The sequence below is a fragment of the Onychostoma macrolepis genome, chromosome 01 (assembly GCF_012432095.1).
Source record: "Onychostoma macrolepis isolate SWU-2019 chromosome 01, ASM1243209v1, whole genome shotgun sequence".
NCBI lineage: Eukaryota > Metazoa > Chordata > Actinopteri > Cypriniformes > Cyprinidae > Onychostoma > Onychostoma macrolepis.
In genome coordinates, this window is record NC_081155.1 from 1,705,690 (window position 1) to 1,732,027 (window position 26,338).

The 26,338-nt window shown below is 38.4% G+C and overlaps 1 protein-coding gene across 10 annotated transcripts in view; it reads left to right on the forward strand.

Moving 5' to 3' along the window:
- The window catches only part of LOC131538755 (NACHT, LRR and PYD domains-containing protein 3-like), a 117,149-nt gene that overhangs the window by 76,164 nt on the left and 14,647 nt on the right, over nt 1-26,338 (forward strand). The window contains exon 1 of one of the 10 annotated variants that reach the window (XM_058772917.1): nt 24,629-24,694. The exons of the other annotated variants lie outside the window; for them this stretch is intronic. The gene's annotated coding sequence lies outside the window, so the exon portion shown is untranslated. Of the gene's footprint in view, nt 1-24,628; nt 24,695-26,338 lie in introns of those variants that run through there. 10 annotated transcript variants of the gene reach the window in all.

The following is a 26,338-nucleotide window of genomic DNA, read 5'->3' on the forward strand; positions in this document are numbered from 1 at the left end:
ATTACATAAATCTTACCTGTTTCATTCACGTATGACTGATGGATATGAATCATATTAAGTTTATCGATTTGTTTATGTTAAAACTATGTAATCTAAATGGATGGAAAATTGTTATGCAATTGAATTACATAAAATGTCAATTTAGACCAAATCATTTTTTTGAGTGTGTGTGTGTGTGTTCAGTGTTCAGTGGAGTGTGTGTATAAGCACAAATACACTGTATATACAGTCTGTCTGCACAACTGATGAACTTTACACTTACTGAACTGAACTGAATCAACACTGAACTGACTCGAGCTCTAGAATCACACTATTGGCTTGTTAGAGCTGCTTTACAGCACAATCTCAATCTGTTACTGCTTTGAAACAATCTGTACTGTAGAAAGCGTTACAGAAATAAAGCTGACTTGACTTGTATTCATGATAAACCCACAACCGCTGCTTTACACAACACTAGTCTGCACTGTTTTAGGCCTGACAGGGTTTTTCACAGAGTTTTGTTTGGGCTCCAGAAGTCTAGGACCAGCACTGCTAGTGAGATCTGAATCACTGGTCGCTCTTCAACAGCTTTCACTATATTAGTGAACACATTTGAGAAGAGTGAGGACAGTCTGGACTTTAGCTGTAAACACACACAGACATCTTCACTGTTGTGTTGTTCTTGATGTTTCTCTCTTCTTGTGTTTAGGGGCCTGTGATCTCACACTGGATCCAAACACATCAAACACTGAACTCAAGCTGTCTGATGAGAACAGGAGGATCACACATGTGTTTGAGCGTCAGCCGTATCCTGATCATCCAGAGAGATTTGATGAATGTCGTCAGGTTCTGTGTGCTGAGAGTCTGACTGGACGCTGTTACTGGGAGACTGAATGGAGCGGAAATAATGCTGTAATATCAGTGTCATATAAAGGAATCAGCAGGAAAGGAGGATGGAGTGATGACTGTTTGTTTGGATGGAATGACAAATCCTGGAGTCTGGACTGCTCTAATAACAGATTCACTGTCCGTCACAATAATAACATCACTGATATACCTGCTGACCGTTCATCCTCTAATAGAGTAGGAGTGTATGCGGACGTGTCGACCGGCTCTCTGTCCTTCTACAGTGTCTCTGACACACACACACTCACACACTTATACACACTCACACACTTACACACATCCAACACCACATTCACTGAACCCCTCTACGCTGGATTCAGGGTTGATTCTGGTTCTTCTGTGTCTCTGTGTGATATTAAACGATAGACTCTCTGTAAATCTTTCTGATGTTCACATGCACACAAACTCATCAAATCCCACATCATTTAAATTTATACTAATTCATAATTAAGCCCACCGGCAACTATAGTAGCCGCAGTTTATAGTTGTCATTTTCCTTTTGTAAGTATTTTTCTAGATGTTACCCATGCTTTATTTCTCAATGACATGCAAGCAAACAACCAAATAAAGGATTTCAAGGGGAAAAAAACAGGTATTCACTTCCTTCCTGTCACATGAGGCTGTCAACTTCCTACCCCTACTTCCAGGAAGCATGGCGAAGGCAAACCCTCCCAAAGAAATGTCATTTTCATGTTACTAATACATATTTTTTGTTGACATGTATATCTAGATAATCATGAAGGTCTCTACACTCAAAAAAATGATTCGGTCTTAATTTACATTTTATGTAATTCAATTGCGTAACAATTTTCCATCCATTTAGATTACATAGTTTTAACATAAACAAATCAATAAACTTAATGTGATTCATATGCATCAGTCATACGTGAATACTGTGAATTATTACATAAATCTTACCTGTTTCATTCACGTATGACTGATGCATATGAATCACATTAAGTTTATTGATTTGTTTATGTTAAAACTATGTAATCTAAATGGATGGAAAATTGTTACGCAATTGAATTACATAAAATGTAAATTAAGACCGAATCATTTTTTTGAGTGTAGAATCATCCAAACAAAACAAATCTTACGGGAGATCTATAGTTTTTTTGTATACTTAGTCAAAAGTCCAAGCGGCAACTATACTGTGTTAATAGGTTTATAAATCAAAGTTATTGGTCTTGTTTAATGCTTTTTGCTTTCATAATGTCCCACCTAAATCATAACTTAACCCTTTAACTGACATCTCTACTGGACAGTAGACCTTAATTTGATTAAGGATAATGATAAAGATGGAAAGATAAAGAGCTAACACATGGAATTAATTGCTGTAGATTATCTTTTTCTCCCTTTTATGACATTATGTCTTGTAAGGGGCAAAATATTGAGGCCCCTTTATCCAGTTTGGATGCGTTTCATTCTAATTGGTCAAGGACCCTAATTCTTTTTATGACTAGTAGCTTATGATTCCATTATAATGTTGAAATTCAGACAAGTAATGAGTTTACATTTGCATTATTATATGAAATCACCTACTACAGTCAGCCATTGAATACTATGGGCCTAAAAGAATGCGGCATTTTCTTTCAGGTATACTTTTTTATTATATAGATGTAATATTTTCTTCATTCTATTTATTTTTAATTATTTATTTTCATTTAACTAACACACCTCTAAGAATGAAAATACCTACATTTTCAATAATAAGTAAATAAATATACGAACAATCATGGGTGTAGCTTACACATGATAATTATTTAAATAAGAATATATTTTAAAAGGAATATTATTAATTTCATGAATATCAATGACTTTTTTCAGGGTTAATCCATTTGACCTAATCAATATGTGCCTATTCATAAAATATGTGATATTTTACATATTTACATCACAAAGTACAGCATGCAAACAGAGGCGGACAATCCAGGGGTCAGAAAGTAAAAGTCCTGCCATATGTTTATTCCACCCATGAACTCAGCAGCTGATTTCACCAGAGGAGGAACCACGTCATTCCTTTCAAGTCAGAAACGAGTCTCAAGTCAAATCCCAAGTCCTCAAAGAGTTAAAGTTAATGAGATAATTACGTGACTCATTAAATGATGATTGTGCATTAGTGATGAACACCTGCTGTTATTGAGAATTACAGAGGATCAGATGTTGATGTTTTATTGGTTAAAATGATGCCACCATCATGGAGATCAGTGTTTGCTTTAGTTATTACAAGCTTTTACATGTTTTAACTAGGACTGTCAAATCGATTAAATTTTTTAATGAAATTAATAACATGATATCAGAGCCCATAAGCTTGTGGGCAGCACTCCAGCTTGGTGACCAAAGTTTGAGTCTGGAAATCTCTCCTGACTCCATTCTCCACTTCTTCTCCTACCGCTGCCTGTTTCTGCTTAACTGTCCTGTTATAATAAAGGCAACAGGCATTTACGCATGGTGTAGAATAACTGAATTCATTTTAAATCCTGTTTTTTAAGTGATTGTGGTGAATGTACAGCTCTTTATGATAACGGTGTGCTTTGACATGGTGGAGCGACAGGTTCTTCAGGGCTATCTGATGCTCTGTGAAGCTGAATGCTATGATTTGTGTTGTTAAGTTCATAGTTAGTGCTCACTGAAACTGTCTGATATTGTTTTATTGATTAGCATGTGGATATTTAATTTCCCTATTGTAACGTAATGTAAGGTTTTATCCTTCATTTCCTTCATCGTAGAAATTCGGTTCTGATCTGATTAATTGATATTAATCAAAATTGTATCATTTATACCTTATTAACGACTTGACCAGCGAGTATCAATACAGTATATTTTAGCAATTTGGCTTATTGTTGATAATAATACAGAATTGATTGGGAAATTTTGCTTGAGCAACAGGTAACACGATCTATGGCAAATAATTTAAGATTTGAAAATCATTGCACCAGACTTATTCATTTAAAAATGAATCGAGAGTTTATTTACTATTCTAAGGTACAATACAAAACAAAACACATACACACAAACACATACGTTATGGCAAGATAAAAGCAGTTTGAAGAAAGTTAAGCTATTCTCTTTTCCTGAGAATAAAGACGACCTTGGGACGTCACAAACAGAAGACTCGACTTCTCGTTATGTTTTAACGATTCATTCAATTCAACTCAGCGAATTAAAGATTTGTTTGTTTTACTTGCTTTGAGTTGAAGTTGAAGGCTGTTCTTCTTAAGGTTGGTTGTTGCTGGAGAGAAGTCCCGAATTTTCTCGCTGATGTGTTGTCGCGTGACGTCACTCGGGATTCCTCCTTTTGGATTTGATGGCTTCCTGGCAGCGCGCGAATAGCGAGTTTGAAGTTCTTATGCGGCGGCTTTGCAAGTTTTCTTTGGTCAGACGTGGACAGGGTGTTGAAGTCTTTTTTGAGATGATCAGCCAGATGTTTCACAGCACGATCAGGGGCCAGCGCCCAGACTTTCAGTCAAGTTTCCTTGCAGTTTCACCAGTTGTTCAACCCCAGTTGTTGTTCTTCTTTGCAAAGTTGGGTGTCTGTTCTTATCGGACAGAATTAAGTCCATCCTATTCACTGTCTGACCCAATCACATTGTCTCTGTAGGGAGGAGCCCCGCCCAGCACGACTTCTTTTTCGTGCATACATTATCTGCTAATAAATATGTCACATGTAGGAAATATCCTAGCAGATTTCTATAAAGTGTTATAATCATACCTTATGATGCTAGAACTCAACATTCATCCTATTCAACATTCAGCTTATCGCAATCAAAATAACGTTTAAATCAATATCAAACATGAGGCATCTGTCATATCGAATACCTATAATTTTACCTACTAAACGGGTTAAGTCATAGATTAAAATATCCTAAGTTCTAATAACCACAGCAAGATAACACGAAACATAAAATACCACATTCATATAATTTTATTGTCTCTTGAGTATATTGCTTTAATAGCAGCAGTCTTTTCTTGATTGTCCTTTCTGGCAAAGTCCATAAAAGTTTGGGTGCTTTCTGGAGAAGAAAAGAAATGAGGCGCATTCCTTTGGAAGGCAGTAAAGAAAAGGGGTTTTGTTATGAGGTCACCAGGATGTCTGTGCTGTAGGTTTGTTGAGGTCTGGTTAACATATATCTGTCTTTCCTTGTTGATACCATCATTGAATTACGGTCAAAAGCAGTCAGGGGACTCAGGGAGGGTCTGTGCTGGAGCATGTCCAGATTCCCCGTGCTTTGTACTGTCTATTTATTCGACTTTATTTATGGTAAACTGGTCAGGAATAACATTGAAGATTGGTTCTTCAAGGGATGGCCAGATGTTCTTCTCCCAGATTCATGAGATGATAAGGAGAACAGACAGGAAGCTTAGTCAGATACTTTGGGGCGTTGAGTTGGTCATTTGTAACTTTTACGAGCTGATGATGGAAGATCAGTTCCAGTGGAATGTTCTTAAGTTAAACTCATGTGTGTGCGTTCTTTTCGACCAGGTTCTACACTATTATTCTTGTGATTCATCTGCGGACTCAGCTCTGTCTTAAACACATCTCTGTATGTGTCTCCTTCACTTACACTGAGTTTCTGAACGCACAGTCTGATTGTGTTTGTGTTTGTGTAGCTTGAGCTAATCGTCATATGCTCAGAGCTTTGGCTCGGGCAGGCGGAGGAACATAAAGACGAAACACACTTGGACAGAGAAGGTGAATCACGCTCTTGATTGTATTGTGTTTTAATGAGTAAAAAGGAAGCATTATCTTTGCGCTATGGGCCAGTCTGAGGCTTGAGTAGAGGAGATTTGTGGGTAATTTGAGGTTCAGCGTATGGAGTCTCCAGACTGCAGATCAGTGTTAGCAGGTTAATCCCAGAGCGCCGCCTCCTCACAGCTTCACGCTCTCTTCAGTGACAGTCACTCTCTCGAATACACACTTGTGCCACACTGCACTCAGATAGACAGGCTTTACTTTAAAACTGTGTTCATACTTATGATAGTTGTTATTAGGAATGGGTCATATATTGAATATTCACAATAAAATCAGGCAAAATCATGAATGTGGTGGTAATTTTAGTGTTTCTTCAGTGTTAGCACAGTTAGAGTTGGTATGTTTTTATACATCTTTGTGAATCAGTTCATACTGTTTCAGTGAAATGATTCAAAACTCTGAATCAACGATTCATTTGCATAATCACTGAAAAATATTGATGTATGTTGATGGATCAAGAATGTATTGTTTTAGTAAAAATATATGTTCTGTAGGTAAATAATGATATTTTGTACAGATCACTTTTATATTTGTGCCAGTGGCATGCAGTGGTGTTCAGAATATTTTTTAATGAAAATTCATGTTCATGTGCATATAATAAATTAAAATAATTAAATATCATTCTTCATATAATTTTTAATTAACCAACAATGTGCAAAACATGCCTTAATTATTTTAAACTAGGTTTTTACAGAATTTTAGTTTTTAAATTAATATTTTCATTTACTTGGCTACAGCGTTTAAAAACATGAGCCTATGAAGCAATCTTAGGGCAAGATTTGTCAAGATAACTGTAATATTAATCAAGACTGTAAAATATGAATAAGATTAAGCTGAAGAGCGATCATCAGAGACTATGAAGATGGCGTTCTAGCTGACAGTGAGGCAGAACATGAGGTGCAATATTTGTCTGTGTAATGATATTTTTTATATAACTGGCATATTTGCTAACAGAAGAACTTGATGTCTTGTATCTCTCTTCTATCAGGGGAAGAAAGCAGAGCTGAAGTCCTACATCACTGAGCTCAGTAAAGAGTTCTCCATCTTGTCTCAGTTCACAAGCTTTGTCTCCATTGAAGAGAGGCTATGATTGCTGCTAATGTAGAGATTTGAGTGTTTAAGTCACTGACGCTAAACAGAATGAAACAATAAACATCCAGTTCCAGAATTAATGGCAGATCTGTTGTGAGTAGCTCGCTGTTATCCTCAGAAATACAACATTTGCAGCTCGGGTAGTGATTGACTGACTGACGCTGGCTCTTAATCACCAATTAATATATTTAAATCTGTAAAAACAGTGTGTGCTAGCTAGGTATGCCATTATAATAAATAGTTCACACATAAATAAACTGTTTAATATTGATAATAAAGAATATGCCATGAATTAATTTCTGTGAATCGTCTTAAACTGAGTGACAATAAAAATAGCAGCTAATGCCCTCATGTGCTCTTTGCAGGAGCAGAATGAGCTCAACGCTGGATTCACAGATATTCCTGAAATCATATCCGAGGAGGATGTGGATATTTTGCTATATATGGGCCGGACTGAAGAGAAGATCAAGACTGCGCTTATTATTGGTGCTGAAGATGATGAAGTATCGTAACAACAAAATGGTTTATTACAGCTGTTATGATGTCATGTAGTGATAAAAGTTGACATCGTTCAGTATTCAGCTCTTCAGTCGTCACAACAATGATTTATTATTATTTTCAGATGGATTCAGAGGGGTGCCGCAGTAGCTCCTCCACATCTGAACAACTCCTGGGTTCTGCTCGTTTAGCAGCTGATGATGATGATGATGATGATTCAGAGGATGATTATGGATCTATTAATGATTTTGACAGGCTTCTCCCTCCAGCTGCCGCCCAGGTGAACGCCTCAGTGCCTCGTCTACTTGACCTTCCCTGTAACACTGGAATCCCTTCAGATTACAGCCTTGATTTCCAGACAGACACGACTCCCGTAGGTGCCTCAGTGGATGCTCTTCGTCCTCATCTCATTCGTGATTAATGGAGCCTCTCTGCAAGCGTCTCAGTCCTCCGGCCACCCAGCTTTCCTCTGACACAGAGTTCACCACCCAGCTTTGTGCCTCAGCTCCTCCTGTCTGTGCAGATCCTCCTCATCCTCCTCGTATGTGTTGTGTTTGGATATAGGATGGATTCTGGGAGTGCACTGACAGGCTGAGCAGCTTCCTCAACCTGGTTGTAGACTTTTTTGCCAATGTCTTCTTTAAGGAGAAAGGCATCCGTTCCTTTGGTAAGAAGATATTTTACATCCCTGTTGCTGGTCTGGACCATATTGCAGCTTATTCTCAGCAAGAACCTCCCACTTAGACAGAACGAGACGTCTAACTGACAAGTAACGTGACCAATCACAGTTTGTACCTTGTGAACACAACTGTTTCCAGACGGACTGAGAAAAACACCTGTGTGCCTTTACTGTGTAACACCAGCCAATCATAGCAGAGCTTGCTAGACTGAGGAAGTGCTTTCCAGTTTAAAGTGCAATATGCATCAGACTGTCTCTTAATATCATTTAAAATATAACTGAATCTTCTTCAGATTACTTCTTTGAGTCAGAATCAGTTAATCGGTCACATGTTTTGTGTGTCAGGTGTGAAGCTCATGCTGAAATCCTGCGGCTGGTGGTGACTCTGCTGGTGCTGCAGCTGATCCGGGTGAAGAAGCTGCTCGAGTCTCTCCTCCGACTAACAGAGTCCCAGGAGCCCAGGTACCAGCACACGTCCTCATGCGGTGTAGTGTTTTTAGATCCATAATCTTCCGTTCAGAGCGATGTACTGGGAGGCAGTGAAGAGGGCCGTGGCCTGGGATCGGCCGGGATTGGGAATCATCTACACGTCAACTACTGGGCTGTGATTCTCCACACCCATATTCCCCTCTCAAACCTGTTCTGGAGAGACGTATGGGTGGATCAGTCATGTAGAAACTGCACAAACACTTGTCTTTATGTGCCTTATAGAGATTTATAGTGCTCTCAAACATATATTCAGACGCATGGACTTCATAAAATGCCTGAATTTCATTGCATTAGAAAGAAACTAGACTAGACATTAGACATCCAGAACTAGACATTTTTCAGTTATGTTTAATGAAACGTGGCAGTGATTTTTAGTGGAAGTCATTTCTCCTCGAGTTCACACAGATGTCCGAGCAGAGCAACAAACAGCTGTAGTTCATCACTATAATCATGACACGGTATGCTGTTTTATCATTAAAAACTTACATATTTATGATATTTACGTGTGCATGTGCTGTTTTTTCAATAAAGTAAAATAAATATAAATATATTGTTACAGTAAATATTAGAATCTCAAGGACAGACAGTCACAGAATGTCTTCTGTTCAGTGTAATCACACATGCACACATGTTCGTTTTTGTGAAAAAAAAGTGGGGACATTCCATAGGCGTAATGGTTTTTATACTGTACTTACTGTATGTGCTATTGCCCTACACCAGGGGTGCCCAATAGGTCGATCGCAAAGGCAATGCTGGTAGATCGCGCTTTAGGTCAGTGGTTCTCTACCGGGGGGGAGCGAGGTAACTTAAAACTGTAATATAATATTCACTAATGTTATGACTAATATGTTAAATAAAGTAAAAATATATAAATAAATAACACCACCTCTCTCTACGTATTCTGTGTTTCGGAGCAGCAAACCGCTTCTCATCGTGCTGTGTGAAATACAGGCTGAACGGCGGCTTAAAACCGCTGTATGAGCATATGATACACAAAGTAAAGCTCTCGGCTGGATAAAAGAAGCCAGTATCACACTAGTAGCCTAAAGTTTTAATGGATGACGATTGTAATCAAGTTAAAGATGATTACAGTGACATAGGTGCATTAGGTGTGCGTTGTGTCCGTTATTTGATGCGCAAACGAACCGTGTATGTCACTATAACATCATATTTCTGCTTGAATACAGCTCAATATATTCACGTAGTTGAATACAGCGAGTGTTTTATAACGGATGTTTTGGATAAGTTTGAGAGGATCAGTGGTGTTCAATAACATACGGGCATCAAACGCTCCAAACAGCTTGTTCTGACAGAGGAACTATTCACTGATGGCGTCGAGCTGCCTTTAGATCGCCGAGTTCAGAATATACATACTTTTACATAATTTTAAGTTTTTTGCAAAGTATGTTTGCAAAAAAGAACATGGAATGTTTAAATCCATCTTGAATTTGCTTTGTTTAAAAAAAAGTTATATGAAAAACAGGTTTTAGTGAATAGAAAAGTTTGGGCTTGCAGTATTGATTTGGAGAGGAGGGGGTCTTGGTTGAGAACCACTGCTTAAGGTAAATGCAGGCACGGTTCTATGGGGATACTAAGAATTGAACATTATTTATTTATTTTATGATTAAATTTAATTAATGCAATATAAAGAAACATCCAAACAAGCTTTTTAATTTAGGCCTATTTATTTTATATGAATTTTATTATTTATTTATTTTTCACTTGGTAGATCTCCGTGAGTTTCTCATTTGAAAAGTAGATCCCCACACAAAAAAGTGTGGGCACCTCTGCCCTACACCAACCCTACACCTAAACCTACCCCTTACAGGAGACTGTGCATTTCAACTTTCCCCAAAAAAACCTCACTCTGTGTGATTAATAAGCGTTTTGAAAAGTGGAGATATGGGTTAATGTCCTGAGATGTCACCTTCACCTTGTAATACCTGTCATACCTTTGTCATTATACACATCTATGTCCTGACTTTTCACAAAAACGCGCGCACACACACACACACACACACACACACACACAAACAAACACACTCAGGGCCGGACTGGGATGCAATTTCAGTCGAGGAAATCTCACACTCATCCAGGTCAGACAGAAAAAAAGGGGCAAAAATTTTAACTTTTGGTGTACAACAGCTTGTCACTGGAGCTGCCCCCTTAAAATGACATCTTTGTACCTTTTTTACTCCTAATAGGTATATATCAGTACCTTAGAGTAGTAATTCGTACCCTTAAGGTACTAATATACGACATACTGACTATGAGAAACTTTTCAAGTATATGTCGACTTATTCTACTAACCCTAAACCTACCCTAACGGTCTACTCAGAGAGTTAGTCGACATGTAGTTGCAAAGTTTCTTAAGTTAGTAGAACAGGTATAGAAATGGGCTATGTACAGGTGCCTTTGCACGAAGTGAAATTAAAATCGGATCTTATCTCTGGCACTGTTAAGTTAGGTGTTCGCAAACAGTTGCCTGTTGCTGGAGTAGATATTATTCTAGGAAATGACCTTGCAGGTGGCAAAGTTTTTTCTAGTCCAGTAGTGATGCATACACCTGTGATGGAGGAGCAGTCAGGTTTAGGAGTTGATTTTCCTTCTGTTTTTCCAGCATGTGCTGTGACACTGGCTCAGACTCAAAGGTTTCATGAAGTCGTTAATCTTTCAGAGTCATTTTTAAATGCTGAATCCAAGGTTGAAGAGTCCAAGTCATGTGAGACCGGTAAAGTGACAGAGACGGCATTACTTCTGGAAGCTCCTTTTAGTGTTGGCAAGGATAAGTTGGTGGCTGAGCAAAAATCAGATGTTTCCTTAGCAGAATGTGTTGAGGCAGCGACTTTTGTGAAAGATAGAGTAGATGCTAAAGTAGGTTATTTTTGGGAGAATGACGTGTTAATGCGAAAATGGAAACCGCGTTATGATGAACAAGGTTTGTACAAGACGTTTCAAATTGTGTTGCCTGCTAGCTATCGTATTCCAGTGTTAAAGTTGGCACATGAGAATCTTATGTCGGGTCATTTAGGAGTGACAAAAACTTTTCGCCGCATTTCTAAATACTACTTTTGGCCCGGTCTTCGTTTATCTGTTGCTAATTTTTGTCGTTCTTGCGACTTGTGTCAACGCATTGGGAAGCCTAATCAGAAGGTGCCTGCTGCCCCTTTGTATCCCATACCAGTGATAGAAGAGCCGTTTGAGCGACTCATAGTTGATTGTGTGGGTCCGCTGCCCAAGTCTAAATCGGGGCACCAGTATGTGTTAACAATTATGTGTGCTGCCACTAGATTCCCAGAAGCCATTCCTTTGCGTTCGTTGAAAGCACAGACAGTGGTGAGGGATTTGGTTAAGTTTTTTACCACATTTGGTCTACCGCAAGTAATACAGAGCGATCAAGGAACTAATTTTACTTCCAAGACTTTTGAGCAAGTTTTGAAGGAATTAGGAATCGAGCATCAAGTTTCTAGTCCTTACCATCCGGAATCACAGGGAGCCCTGGAAAGATTCCATCAAACCCTTAAAACTATGATTCGTGCATACTGCTTGCAGACAGGAAAGGACTGGGTGGAGGGGCTGCCTTTATTGTTATTTGCGGCCAGAGAAGCAGTTCAGGAGTCCCTGGGATTTAGTGCCGCGGAATTGGTGTTTGGGCACACCGTTAGGGGTCCATTAAGACTTCTGTATGAACATTTGTTGACGAAAAATCTGTCCTCTCTCTCTCTCTTGGATTATGTGAGTTCCTTTAGAGAGCGACTTCATAAAGCGTGTGAAATAGCTAAGGCTCATCTATCTGTTGCTCAGGGGAAAATGAAGCAGCAGTTTGATAAAAAGAGTGTGAAAAGGAATTTGCAAGTTGGTGACTCTGTTCTTGTGCTTTTGCCTGTATCTGGTGCTCCTTTACAAGCAAAGTTTTCAGGGCCATATGTCATTATTCAAACTCCTGATCGTCGATGTAAAACTAGAGTTTGTCATGTAAACATGCTGAAGACTTACGTGGAGAGAGAGTCGAAAATTGCTCCGTCTGTAGACACTCCATTAGTCTGTCCTGTAGTCACTGCAACTATAACTTGTGCTGAAAAGAATGATGGTGAGGCTCAAATGTCCACCCCTCATTTGAATAATTCTAGCATTTTGGGTGCCCTACGCAGTTATCTTGTACATCTATCTGAAAAACAGTATGAGGATGTGTATAATTTGATCCAGTCTTTTCCCTCTCTGTTTTCTGATGTACCTAGCAGAACGTCGATATTATGTCATGATATTGAGGTGGGAAGTGTATCCCCTGTGAAGCAGCATCCTTATAGGGTGAATCCGAAAAAGCGTGAGATTATGAAGGCCGAGATAGAATATCTGTTAAAACATGGATTAGCTGTACCAAGTCAGAGTCCATGGAGCTCTCCATGTTTGCTAGTTCCCAAATCAGACTCCACATATGGTTTTTGTACGGACTATCGGAAGGTTAATGGTCTTTCCAAACCTGACTCCTTCCCTTTGCCTCGTATCGAGGATTGTATTGATCGGGTGGGTGCAGCAAAATATGTGACAAAGATTGATCTGTTAAAAGGGTACTGGCAGGTTCCTCTCACGCCACGAGCTTCAGAAATCTCCGCCTTTGTCACGCCTGATAACTTTCTTCAATATACTGTACTTGCGTTTGGGATGCGAAATGCACCCGCAACGTTTCAAAGACTTATGCAGAAGGTTCTATCTGACGTACTGAAGTGTGATGCATATATAGATGATGTGGTACTGTATTCAGACAGTTGGACTGAGCATTTGACCAACCTTGAATTATTATTTACCCGATTGTCTGATGCTTCATTGACTGTAAACCTCGCAAAATGTGAATTTGCGAAAGCGGAGGTAACCTATTTGGGAAAGAAAGTGGGTTATGGAAGTGTAAGACCTATAGAAGCGAAGGTTTCTGCAATAATGGATTATTCGGCTCCTTCTAACAAACGAGAGTTGAGACGTTTTCTTGGAATGTGTGGGTATTACAGAAATTTTTGTCTCAATTTCTCTAGTGTTGTAACCCCACTGACTGATTTACTCAGTGATAAAAGGAAATTTATATGGTCTCCTGAGTGTGAGCGTGCTTTTTTGTCCGCTAAAGATCTTCTGTGTCATGCTCCCATTCTTAAAGCTCCGGACTTTCATTGTCCTTTCAAATTGCATGTGGATGCGAGTTCAGTTGGAGCAGGAGCTGTATTGCTACAAGAGGACAATATGGGTATTTTTCAAAAAAATTCACAAAGTGCCAAAGTAATTACAGCAAAATTGAGAAGGAAGCTCTGGCGTTGGTGCTGGCGCTCCAGCACTTTGAAGTTTATGTGGGAGGTAGTAGTGTGCCCATTATAGTATTTACCGACCATAACCCTCTAATATTCCTATCCCGTATGCGTAATGCCAACCAACAATTGATGCGATGGGCTTTAATTGTACAAGAGTACAACTTGGATATTAGGCATCAGAAAGGCATTGATAATGTGGTTGCGGATGCACTGTCTAGGGTAGTGGGCGAGGAACCATAAAGGTTTAATAAGGGGAATATAGGGAAAAGTTTATTGGTGGGGGTGTTACGTCTAAAGACGTATTTATTTTTGTATCTATTGATATAAAGAATGTTGTTGGTGCTTGTACTCCTGCCCTCTTTCTCTCCCTGTTCTTCTCTGTTTGTGCCTGATAGGCTAATGATGATCATCTGCGCTCATCCACCTGTGTGCGCTGTCCACGCCCTAATTGGTGCGTGTTCGCCGGCTTCCAGTATAAAAGGGCAGAGGGAGCGTGGAGGAAGGAGAGAGACATCGCGGCGTTTGAGATTGTTCCGCTCTCCAAGCCCTTGAGCGCTTACTGTGCCCTTGGTTGTGTTGTCATAATGATTTCTGAATTAATAAGTTGATTAAGAATTAGTTAAGTGATTGGGTAAGGTAGGGTGGAGGATACCCATATGTTTTTTCCTGTTTAATGGTTAGTTAGGGAGTGAGGGATGATATATGTTGTTTTGTTTATTTTCTTTAATGTATAGGTAATTTAATCTTTTCCCTTTCTTAGGTAGAGGTATTGTTTTGATTTTCTTTTGTTTGGGCCCTCCTCCCGAGGTAATGTTTCTTTGATTGTATTCTTTTCTGTTTTTGAATTCTTTGATGGAGTTAAAATTAAAAGGCACCCAAGCCATTTATAAATTGAAATTTGTGTTTGCTTGTGACTTTTGGGCCTGGAGAGCGGGAGATCCTCAAGGTCTCTCCACATATTTTGTTCGTCGTTCCGTCACCCCTAGACAGAAAAAGGGGAGGACGTAACACAAGAAGCCACTTAATTTACGCACATGGGCAGAAAAGGGAATCACACAACTTCAGCATATCTTTCATAATAATAACCTGGCCTCATTCTCCCACTTGGTCCAGAGATACGGCATTGGGAACAATTGTTTTTTGGAATACTCACAAATCAAATCATCAATTCAATAAAAGATCAACACTAGGACAATTGATCTAGACCCCCAATATCAGCGCTAATTAATATATCTTCAAAAAAACTACTCTCCAAAATACAGAATTATATCAAAATCAGACAATACATTAAGTCTACCAAATGTTAAGTAGGAATCAGATTTATCTATTGCTCCCGATGCCGCCTTCTGGACACAAATCTGCAAAAATATTTACTTCATGACGGAAAATGCCAACCTTCAACTAATACAATATAAAGTACTTCATAGATTTCACCTTACTGGACGAAAATGATTTAAAATGGGTTTTACTTCAGAAACATGCTCACATTGTACACAAAACACCCCAGCCACCTATCTTCACGCCATGTGGCATTGCACCCCAGTTAAAGAATTTTGGGTCACTATCCAACCTTATGGGATGTCACGTCCCATTATCTCCCTCCCTCTGTATATTAGGTGACATATCCATAATCAACTCAAACGATACAGATAGTAAATTACTCCTAGTGGCTCTAACTGTCGCCAAGAAAACTATCCTCATGAACTGGAAATCAAGGAACACCATACATATTACATCTTGGAAAAACTTACTACTAGAGTACATCTCCATGGAAAACCTGTCAACTTCCACTCAAAATAATACAATAGAATTACACCCCTCTTTGTTATCTCTCATAAACTTCCATCAATCATGAATCCGTTGACCCTCTTTGTCTGAAGCCACCCACAACGACACACCATTCATCAATATCTACACAAGATTTGTGGGAGGGGGGTTAGGAGGAGGTAGCAACAGTGGCTAATATCAAACTAAATTAAAACTTATAAAAGATTAAACTTGTTAATTTTATTATTATTATTATTTATTTATTTTCTTTCCCTATCCTTTCTTTCTCTCTTTCTGTTCTCCTCACTTTCGTCGTGTTTTTTATTTTTTATTTTTTTATTATTATTATTATTTATTTTTCCTCTCTCTCTCTCTCTCTCCCTTTCTCTCTTTCTTTTCTTTTCTTTTCTTTTCTTTTCTTTTCTCTTTCTATTTTCATGCCTCTGGGCTTCAGTTGGCTGTGGCATCTCAGTTCCTGCCCTGTGTGGTTCGGTTCAGTGGTTGGTGGGTGTGCTGTGGGGCCGGGAACCTTGTGCCTCCAACCTGTACCAGCTTTGCCCTGGTTTTCTTGCCTCTGACAGGTCCGGCACTGCATGCATTGCTTATTTTAATGCATCACTAGACGATATACACACATCTATTGTAAAATAAGTAATGAAAAAAAAAAAAAAAATTCTTATATATCAGACACACACACAGGGTAAGTGAGACATGAGCATGGGGGCCTGGCCTGGTTCCACGCTGCACGTCACGCTTTTTAAATGCATCATAATACATATACATATGTAGGGTAAGTATGTTTGTTTGCATAATAAAAAAAAAAAAAGAAATTATACAGAATAATATATTGTGTAAATATATTACAATATTGCCACTTTCATATATTGAAAAATATGTGACAATATATTTATGTATATATCACAATATATGTAATTTTAGATTCAGTAATAGACTTTATAATATATTGATAAAGATATGGTACTGTATGCGTATAAATATATTGAATATATATTTACTCATGCAGTATATACACACATATATATGGAAATATATGTTTCTTATTTTTAACATTCTATCATTTATGATATACATGTTTCATATTTTAAAATATAGTTAGTTTACAAGCGCATAAGCACACCTGCTCAACTAAACACGTAGTTAACAGACTATCACTGTGCTGAAAAGTGCACAGTGTGGGATTACAAATTTATTTAAATGTTTAATTTAGATTCCAATGTAATAATATACAAACTGAAGAAGTTATATACTGTGTATTTAGCATTTATGGTGAATCATAAGATGAATCATAAGATGAACGACTGTGATATACAAAGTTTGTAGCAAGAGGTTGTCAGTTCCTGTTCTCTTATTGTAAGTGAAATGAGCCAGACGACGGAGACTCTTGCCTTTTGTTTGTAATGGCTCTTGGTGCCCCTGCCCCAATTTTTGGGCAGTTAGGCTGATTAGATTAGGAGTGGTTAAATGGGGCAGGTTGCTATACCTGAATACTTCATTTGCATGCTTTGTTTAAGGTCGTCACCCAGGTGCTTTGTTTCCATTCCTAAGCACTGCCCCCCAAATGTATTTAAACTACAATGTATCACTGCTTTTAGTAGAGACTTGGATGACTACAGCGACGCACAGCGAGTTCTCAATAAAGAGTAACTTCTGTATGAAAGATATCCCAACGTCTCCTGGTCTCTGCTTCGTAGAAGATAAAAGTTCACAACAACAGCCATTACTTTTTTAATAAAGTAATATATAATTTAATGGTGTTTGGCCAATCATCATCCTGACTCTGCTCTTCAGCTCAATGCTGACCCCACAAACTTACACATACTATAAATCCTTTTACATTTCAAAATAATATAACATTAAACACTAACAGATCTCCCCCATATTAATATTGAGCAAAAGCACATGAAATAACACTTATTTTTAACATTTTTACTCTCCTTTAACAGTCAGAAGCAAAGCATGCTGGGAACAAGAAGATGCTCAGTGAATGTGTGTATATATGTGTGTACGTATATTCACATTTACAGTGGGTACGGAAAGTATTCAGACCCCTTTAAATTTTTCACTCTTTGTTATATTGCAGCCATTTGCTAAAATCAAGTTAAAGTTCATTTTCTTCCCTCATTAATGTACACACAGTACCCCATATTGACAGAAAAACACAGAATTGTTGACATTTTTGCAGATTTATTAAAAAAGAAAAACTGAAATATCACATGGTCCTAAGTATTCAGACCCTTTGCTGTGACACTCATATATTTAACTCAGGTGCTGTCCATTTCTTCTGATCATCCTTGAGATGGTTCTACACCTTCATTTGAGTCCAGCTGTGTTTGATTATACTGATTGGACTTGATTAGGAAAGCCACACACCTGTCTATATAAGACCTTACAGCTCACAGTGCATGTCAGAGCAAATGAGAATCATGAGGTCAAAGGAACTGCCTGAAGAGCTCAGAGACAGAATTGTGGCAAGGCACAGATCTGGCCAAGGTTACAAAAAAAATTCTGCTGCACTTAAGGTTCCTAAAAGCACAGTGGCCTCTATAATCCTTAAATGGAAGACGTTTGGGACGACCAGAACCCTTCCTAGAGCTGGCCGTCCGGCCAAACTGAGCTATCGGGGGAGAAGATCCTTGGTGAGAGAGGTAAAGAAGAACCCAAAGATCACTGTGGCTGAGCTCCAGAGATGCAGTCGGGAGATGGGAGAAAGTTGTAGAAAGTCAACCATCGCTGCAGCCCTCCACCAGTCGGGGCTTTATGGCAGAGTGGCCCGACGGAAGCCTCTCCTCAGTGCAAGACACATGAAAGCCCGCATGGAGTTTGCTAAAAAAACACCTGAAGGACTCCAAGATGGTGAGAAATAAGATTCTCTGGTCTGATGAGACCAAGATAGAACTTTTTGGCCTTAATTCTAAGCGGTATGTGTGGAGAAAACCAGGCACTGCTCATCACCTGTCCAATACAGTCCCAACAGTGAAGCATGGTGGTGGCAGCATCATGCTGTGGGGGTGTTTTTCAGCTGCAGGGACAGGACGACTGCAATCGAGGGAAAGATGAATGCGGCCAAGTACAGGGATATCCTGGACGAAAACCTTCTCCAGAGTGCTCAGGACCTCAGACTGGGCCGAAGGTTTACCTTCCAACAAGACAATGACCCTAAGCACACAGCTAAAATAACGAAGGAGTGGCTTCACAACAACTCCGTGACTGTTCTTGAATGGCCCAGCCAGAGCCCTGACTTAAACCCAATTGAGCATCTCTGGAGAGACCTAAAAATGGCTGTCCACCAACGTTTACCATCCAACCTGACAGAACTGGAGAGGATCTGCAAGGAGGAATGGCAGAGGATCCCCAAATCCAGGTGTGAAAAACTTGTTGCATCTTTCCCAAAAAGACTCATGGCTGTATTAGATCAAAAGGGTGCTTCTACTAAATACTGAGCAAAGGGTCTGAATACTTAGGACCATGTGATGTTTCAGTTTTTCTTTTTTAATAAATCTGCAAAAATGTCAACAATTCTGTGTTTTTCTGTCAATATGGGGTGCTGTGTGTACATTAATGAGGAAAAAAAAGAACTTAAATGATTTTAGCAAATGGCTGCAATATAACAAAGAGTGAAACATTTAAAGGGGTCTGAATACTTTCTGTACCCACTGTATATGGGAGCGTCTATGAGCAATATATACTCAATAAAGGATCAAACAATATGAATATTAGATGTATCTTTGTCCTCATTTCTAAATATATTTGTATGTATCAATATATAGTCATATATTGTCAATGCATATACTGCTGTATATTGAAAAATATAAGCACAAGTTTCCAATATATGGAAATGTATTATGTAATATCATTATATTTTGCAGTATATTACCATATATTTTAGTTTCATAAGGGTTCAGTATTTGTGTCTTGTTTTCCAGTACTAATATCTAAACATACTTCAATCAAGACATGTTTACTTGAGATGCAAAAGTAAATGTATCTTGTTTTCTGAGAGTTTGAACTAAATTAAGTGAGTTTCTGCTTGAAATGAGAGCAAATATCTGTCAGTGGCTCTGAAACATGTTTTACTGATGAACTGATTTTTATGACAGATGTTTGTTCATGTTTTAATCACAAACTCACTTGATTTTGATCAGTTTCTCAGAAAACAAGACTACTTCTCTGGCAAGTAAATGTATATTTTCCTCTAAAGGTTTTAGACGTTTGAACTGGAAAACAAGAGCAAATACAGCAGAAGTGCTTTACCTTCAGAAGTCACTGACCTTCATAAACCTGTCTGCAGTATCTGTATCATGAATGCAGTTGTTATTCTTTATACGTCGTCTCTTCATATCCAGACTTTCTGAGATTCTCTCATTTCATTCTTCAGTGTTCACATCTCTCAGCAGGAGCAATTATTGTGTGTCTTTATGAGCCACGAGCGTTAACCTGCTCAGTGTCTGTTTCTGTCATCAAAAACCTGCGTTTCTTTGTCTTTTATTTCAAACACAATCAGCGGTAGATATATTATGGTAATATATGGTGTAAGCCTCTTTGTGCGGTATATCTCATACGGTTTATTTATCTCAATATTAATTTACCATTAATGAGGAACGAAATACCTTCTTAATGTTTGTTTGAACTTGAGAATGGATCCAAACAGAACTTATTTCTTCACATTTGAGCTACACAGAGGATGATACCTTTTAATTTAGGGCCCCATGAAATCATAAATTTCAATTTTTTTCTGCATTCTGTGTTTTGTGATTCAGTACAAGTTTGTCATAAACTTCAATCTAATGAAATGAATAATAAAAAAAAACTTTAAAAATGTAATCGGTCTCTTAAAGTGAAAATAACAATTAATTTACAACAAAGCAACAAAGCATTTTAATTTCTTTGTCAGAGAAGATGCTGCAGAGCTGAACTGTATGAATGAATGAAAGATTATGTTGGTTGTGATTGTCACGGAGTCACAGCAGATCCTGCAGCTCCAGACACTCGCTCACAATCCTCCGCTCCTGTCAGCTCTCATCAGGACACACATATAAACCACCACCACGCTCTGCATCAGCGTCTGCTCTTCTTCATCATCATCTTCTGTGTTCATCAGTTCAGTCTCTATTACTCATCGGCTCCTGTTTGCTGCTCCATTGATTACCTGTTTAATAAATATAAATGTAATATTGTGGACGTTCCTGTGTTGTCTCCTGTTCTGCTGACAGAGGACCAGACTGACCAAGCAATGACCCACTGAAACGCCAGCTGCTCTCCTTCACTCTCTGCCTCCATCCGTCTCCTGACCCGTCCAGACACAGACTCTGTTGAGGCGGAGCAATGCAGTGCTTTTCTACTCCAGTGTTCCCTATTCTACAAATCACCTACAATCTCACTCCTATCAGATCGATCAACTCTTCTGGCTCCAAGACAGATCCTCAGTGAGCGAATACACTCTTCAATGAAACTGCACTCATAACTGCATTCCAACAAGGGCTAAATCCTGACATTCGTCTCCAAATGACCATATGATGATACTGTGGGGCTGGAGAATTTCATCCAACGGGCCAAAAGGACAATTGGTGTAAGTTTGGAGTAACTCTCTGCACCTTTGATAGTAAGACCGGTTAATGACACTGCAGAGGTTCAAAAATAGGATCAGTTGTGTCCATAGATACTTATCCATGTGGTGGCTTTTCCAGAGCATCCCTGGCTGGTACAGAATGCAGTGGACACCTCAGATGAGGACACTGAAGATGTGGAGGAGATGATCAGTGCTGCTGATGACGTCCAGCAACAATCTGAACATTCATGAAGTGCATCATCATGCAAACCAACTACTTCTGGAGTTCAAGACCAGGATCTTCCAGTTGATTTAACCAAATCTGATTGGATGCTCAGTTTAGGAACGAGTCAGCGCTCGAGAATTAAAGCCAAAGTGATGAAACCTAGTAAGTAAATGAAGGCAGCACAGACAGAAGGCTGTTCTAACATTACATGATCTTTCCAATATGTGAATATTTTCATAACAATGTGAGCCAATTAAAATGAAGATACTGATACTCAAAAGATAGTGATGTTCAAAATGGCAAGCAAGCGCTGCTTTGTTTACGTTTCGTATATCTGTGTATATCTTGTATATCCTTGTTTCAGTTTCTGCTTTAAAATGATGAATATATACTATTGATAGCTGCAGATATAGACAGATAATTCCTCTCACGCAGACGCTGAACACGTGTTAGTTTGCAGTCAGCTGTAGTCTGTGCGGTGTGTTCAAGCGCAGTTTTTTGGTCAGTTTTTTTGGACAACAACACCGTCGGCTTTTGTCGCCGCTAGTTCTTTGGAGACGGCTTGGTGTGTCCTGGCCTTAAGAAAGACGTTCTACCATTTCAGCGCTTTAAGACAGAACTCACACAGTGTGGTTAGCACCCATCCATCGTCACAGCACACAGCAACCGGAAAGTTTCCTTCAGTGTAAAATCTGAATAAAACCCTCTGATCTGTGAATGATCTTAACACCAAATTTATGCATTAAACATAACACACATTCACATACAGCTTGTCAACGCCCGTTTTACCCTATAATTTTAGTCAATCTCACGAGACGGCCGGACATAGAGAGCATCGGCCCCCAGGACGCCCTCGTTAGTGTGAGAGCAAGATGGAGATCATTGCCACTGGATTTTGTGATGGTATCCATGAACATAGTTTCAGTTATTTGACACGCTAATGATTATAATGGTAACACTTTGTTTTAACAATACAATGCAGCTTAACATATTTTTTGTATTCTTGTAGCAGTGGAGCCAAAATTAACTGATGTTATTCTAAACAATTATATTCTCAGATTCATCCAACAATCCTTTCTCGAGTCCACTGATGTATTCGGCATGTGCTCCTTGGATTGGAAACAAACACACCAGAACCAATGACAAGCTAACAAAAACTGAAGTTTTCAAAGGTCTCTCTCAAAGTGAAAGCTCTGTTTACACTCAAAGCCAAGAAGTGATTTTACAAATACTGGACTCTAGATCAGGAAGTATTTATACTTCACATTAGCATGCAGTGTGTTGCTATGAACGTTTCTCCATGAACAACACTAACAGATAGTAATTTCTCCACAGCACAAAACACAAGACCTGCTGAAAACATGCAGCTGTCTTTTAGTGTCAACAACTGGCTCACAAACAGACCTTAAACAGACTGGAGGAAGTGTCTTTTGTGTAGGGAAATGTCTTACTTTTCTTATTTAATTTCCATCATCTATGCAGAAAGCATGTGTGTAATTTGTGATTCTTGTCACTGTGACACAGGTTCAGTATTACAGGCTGCACTCGTGTGTTGTGTATTATGCATCGTTATTATGACGGCAGGTATATGCACGGGATGCTCTCCTAAGCTTTAAATATCACTGTGTGCATCTCTGACATCGCTGGGAGAGTTCAGAGTAAATCTGGAGTGGATGAAGAACATCAGGAGGAAACCAAGACTTGCAGAACAACCCAAAGAAATGGACTAATTCTCATCTCCAAACCTTGAGACTAGGACATCAGACCAAAGCTCACTGTACCACAGATTTCACTAAAAGCACCCTGAAGAGAGACGGCATCATGAGGACAGAATGGCAGAGCTGTTGCTGTTGAGAAGAGAGAGCACGATGTGATCGCTACAATCTCTCGCTACGCCTCGCTGAACCACGTGATCTGAAAACACCATCTCTTGAAGAACACCAGCATGATAATGTAAGCACCAATTACGTTACCTAATGATTTTAATATTTAATTGCTATTTAATTTACTAGATGACTTAACTGTCACATATAGATAACTGTCACCTTATATAAGATATAGAAGTACTATACATGCTGAAATACATTACATATATATGAATACATTTTCTCACTATATATCTTCATATTTAGCTTTAAAGACTAAATTGTCGGGTTGCACAAAATGCATCAGAAACCCAGAATATAAATAACTGCTTCAGAATCTGTACTTTTCTTACACTAGTTTTAATCATATTCATAAACAAACAACATCATGTGATGAGACACGGGACGCCTCTTCATTCTGTGTGTGAGTACAACTCTAGTAGCGCTCAATACACGAGGAACAACATGAGATTATACAGTATATAGATGTGCTTTGTCTGCAGTGTTATTATAGACAAGTCTATTTTACATCTGTGACTGCTTTTAAATGGCTCTTTATTGAATTTCTTCTACAGGTTTTTGACGAGACAGAAAAACAAATAAGGATTTATGACGACAGAGCATTACATTAACATCTCCCTCAGACATGCACATTCTGAACTAATACATTATAGTGTTTTTACACAATTATATTTAATGACTTGTGTGCAGTCTACTTTAAGTCTGTCTGGTTAAAGGTGAATATTGAGCTATTGTGTGAAGCGTTTGGGACAGTCACTGTATTCGGGGTAAAACTGACTGAATGATGTATATTGTGTAAACTGCTGAAGAACAGAAGGAGAGCAGGGTTTCTCTGTCGTTCGTTCACACGCATCTGTCGGATTGGCCTTCAGCGGAGGTTTCTGTCACTGATTATAGGTTTGTTGTTTTCATCCTGCTTCACTCTTTTCTGCAAAGTGTTCTCCTTCTTGTTGTTTGTAGAAATGACAGTCCTAATGTTAAAGGACTGACAGTAATATTCAGACTACTGCTCATCTTTGGTGAATTTCTCTAAAGCTGCACAAACACTATAACTACTAGAAAGACAGTCACATCAGTCCTCTGCTCTTTGAGATGTTTTTACAACATTTCACATCCTTACATTTCAGCTGCAGGTAGATTGAAGCCGCAGGCCACTGCTGCGTTAATAATGCTTACTATTTCAGCAAACTACACTAAGTATTAACTGAGTATTAATGACACTGATATTGATTACAGCACATACGTGTAACTATATGTGACAGTTTTGTACATTTATATTAGTATTATTCATTGTTATTAAAGTTCCTTTACCTTCATTCAGAGCTTTATTCAGTCCAGACGAACCTGAAAATAATGATTCAGTGCTGCAGACAGAGACTGAAGAGACAACAGTGTCATTGTTCAGTTCAGTTCAGTTCATCACTGCTGGAATGAGTTGAATTCATCATTAAAGCGTCACGTGATCTCGGGAACGCGCTCTGCAGGTAGAACAGGTGACGCGTCTTTCTGCTTCAAAAACAACAGCGATGAGAAGACGCCATTAAACATCACACTTCTCGGTCAGTTCAGTTATTTTATTCTGATATCGTGTCATATTATCGCTTGTGTGTCATTATATTCCTGTAACTCTCCGAGAAAGAAACAGATTCCTCAGTTCTCTCGATATCTGTCTTATTTTCCACAAAAAACTTCAACCCAGTGAGGAAAACAGTATTACTAATCAGTTCTGAGCCCAGACAGACTGATCAATATTATTATTATTGCTTATGTATTATTATTATTATTGTTATTATTTAATAATGTTTACTCCAAACCGCGCCAGCGGTACTTTCGGTTTAAGCTTGTGAGAGAAATATAGGTTTATAGGCTGGAGATTTAATGATGGTGATAATAATTAATAAAGTACTATATTTGAAACTGAATATAATGTGTATTGGGGAGAATATTTGCTCGTTATTATATTGTCTAATTTCACCAGAAGATTTAAATAAGTACATTGGTTTACTGGATATACACGTTTTAATATTTAGAGTAAATGCAGTTATTCAAGTTTTAAAATATTATTATAAAATATTAATATGAAAATATTATTATAATAGCCTACTACGTATTAAATAAACGCACACGCGCGCGCGCACACACACACACACACACACATATACATTTCAGCTGAAGATACTTTCACTTTTGACAGCTTTTCTCAAAAACTATTTAAACAAACAAAAAAAATATATATATATATATATATATATATATATATATATATATATATATATTTGGAGCACCTTTGTTGATTTACACTGAATATATATATATATATATATATATATATATATTTTTTTTTTTTTTAAATAGTTTTGAGAAAAGCTGTCAAAAGTGAAAGTATCTTCAGCTGAAATGTAAACTGATCCTGGCCTGCAGGAACACAACCATTATGTGACTGAAATGTCATAAAATGGTTTAAAGGCACAATGGGCTTTTAATAAACCTTCACTGTCTGTTAAAAAGACCATTATAGCTTTAAGAATAATGAATCTTCTGATCAAATCTTTCTCTTTTTTTACCGAGACTGATTGACACACAGGCAGCCAATCAGCATCCGCTGATCCACGTGCAGGCAAACATCCCGCCCACAGCGCTCCGTGTGAAGTAGAGAGAGTCCATCGGAGCTAAACTTTGCTGTTGCATGTCTTATATAGTTCTACTCATTTTTACGGGTGTTGTGCGTCTATGCAACAAAAAAAAACCCACATAAACCCTTGTAATTCACTGAGTTGTTGTGGTGACAAATAAATGGGTTACTCCCATATTTCAACCATCTTTGACCAAGTCTCTTACCGGACAGCCTGTGGCGGGTTTCAAACCTAACCAGCAATTTAATAAATGAGATTTTGCTATTAAAGCTAACTCATTTTTTCACTGTCAGTGCAGAAGAAAGGTGAAATTAGTCTTGAAATCAGTGCAACACGAGAAGAGAAAACAGAGAAAGTGCTGCTGATGTTCACTTTTCCCAGAAAGATAGAGAAACTTCAGCACCCATAATGCACTGGGCTGCTCGTCCTCGAGGCTCCTCTGTTAATCTGACTGTTAGTTAGTGGGATAGAAAAAGTACGATCTTGTAGGAATCTGTGGAGGTCCAACATCTGCTGGAATAAAAAAAGTACATCAAACCACTTTTTTTACATATAAAGATTTTTATTTAA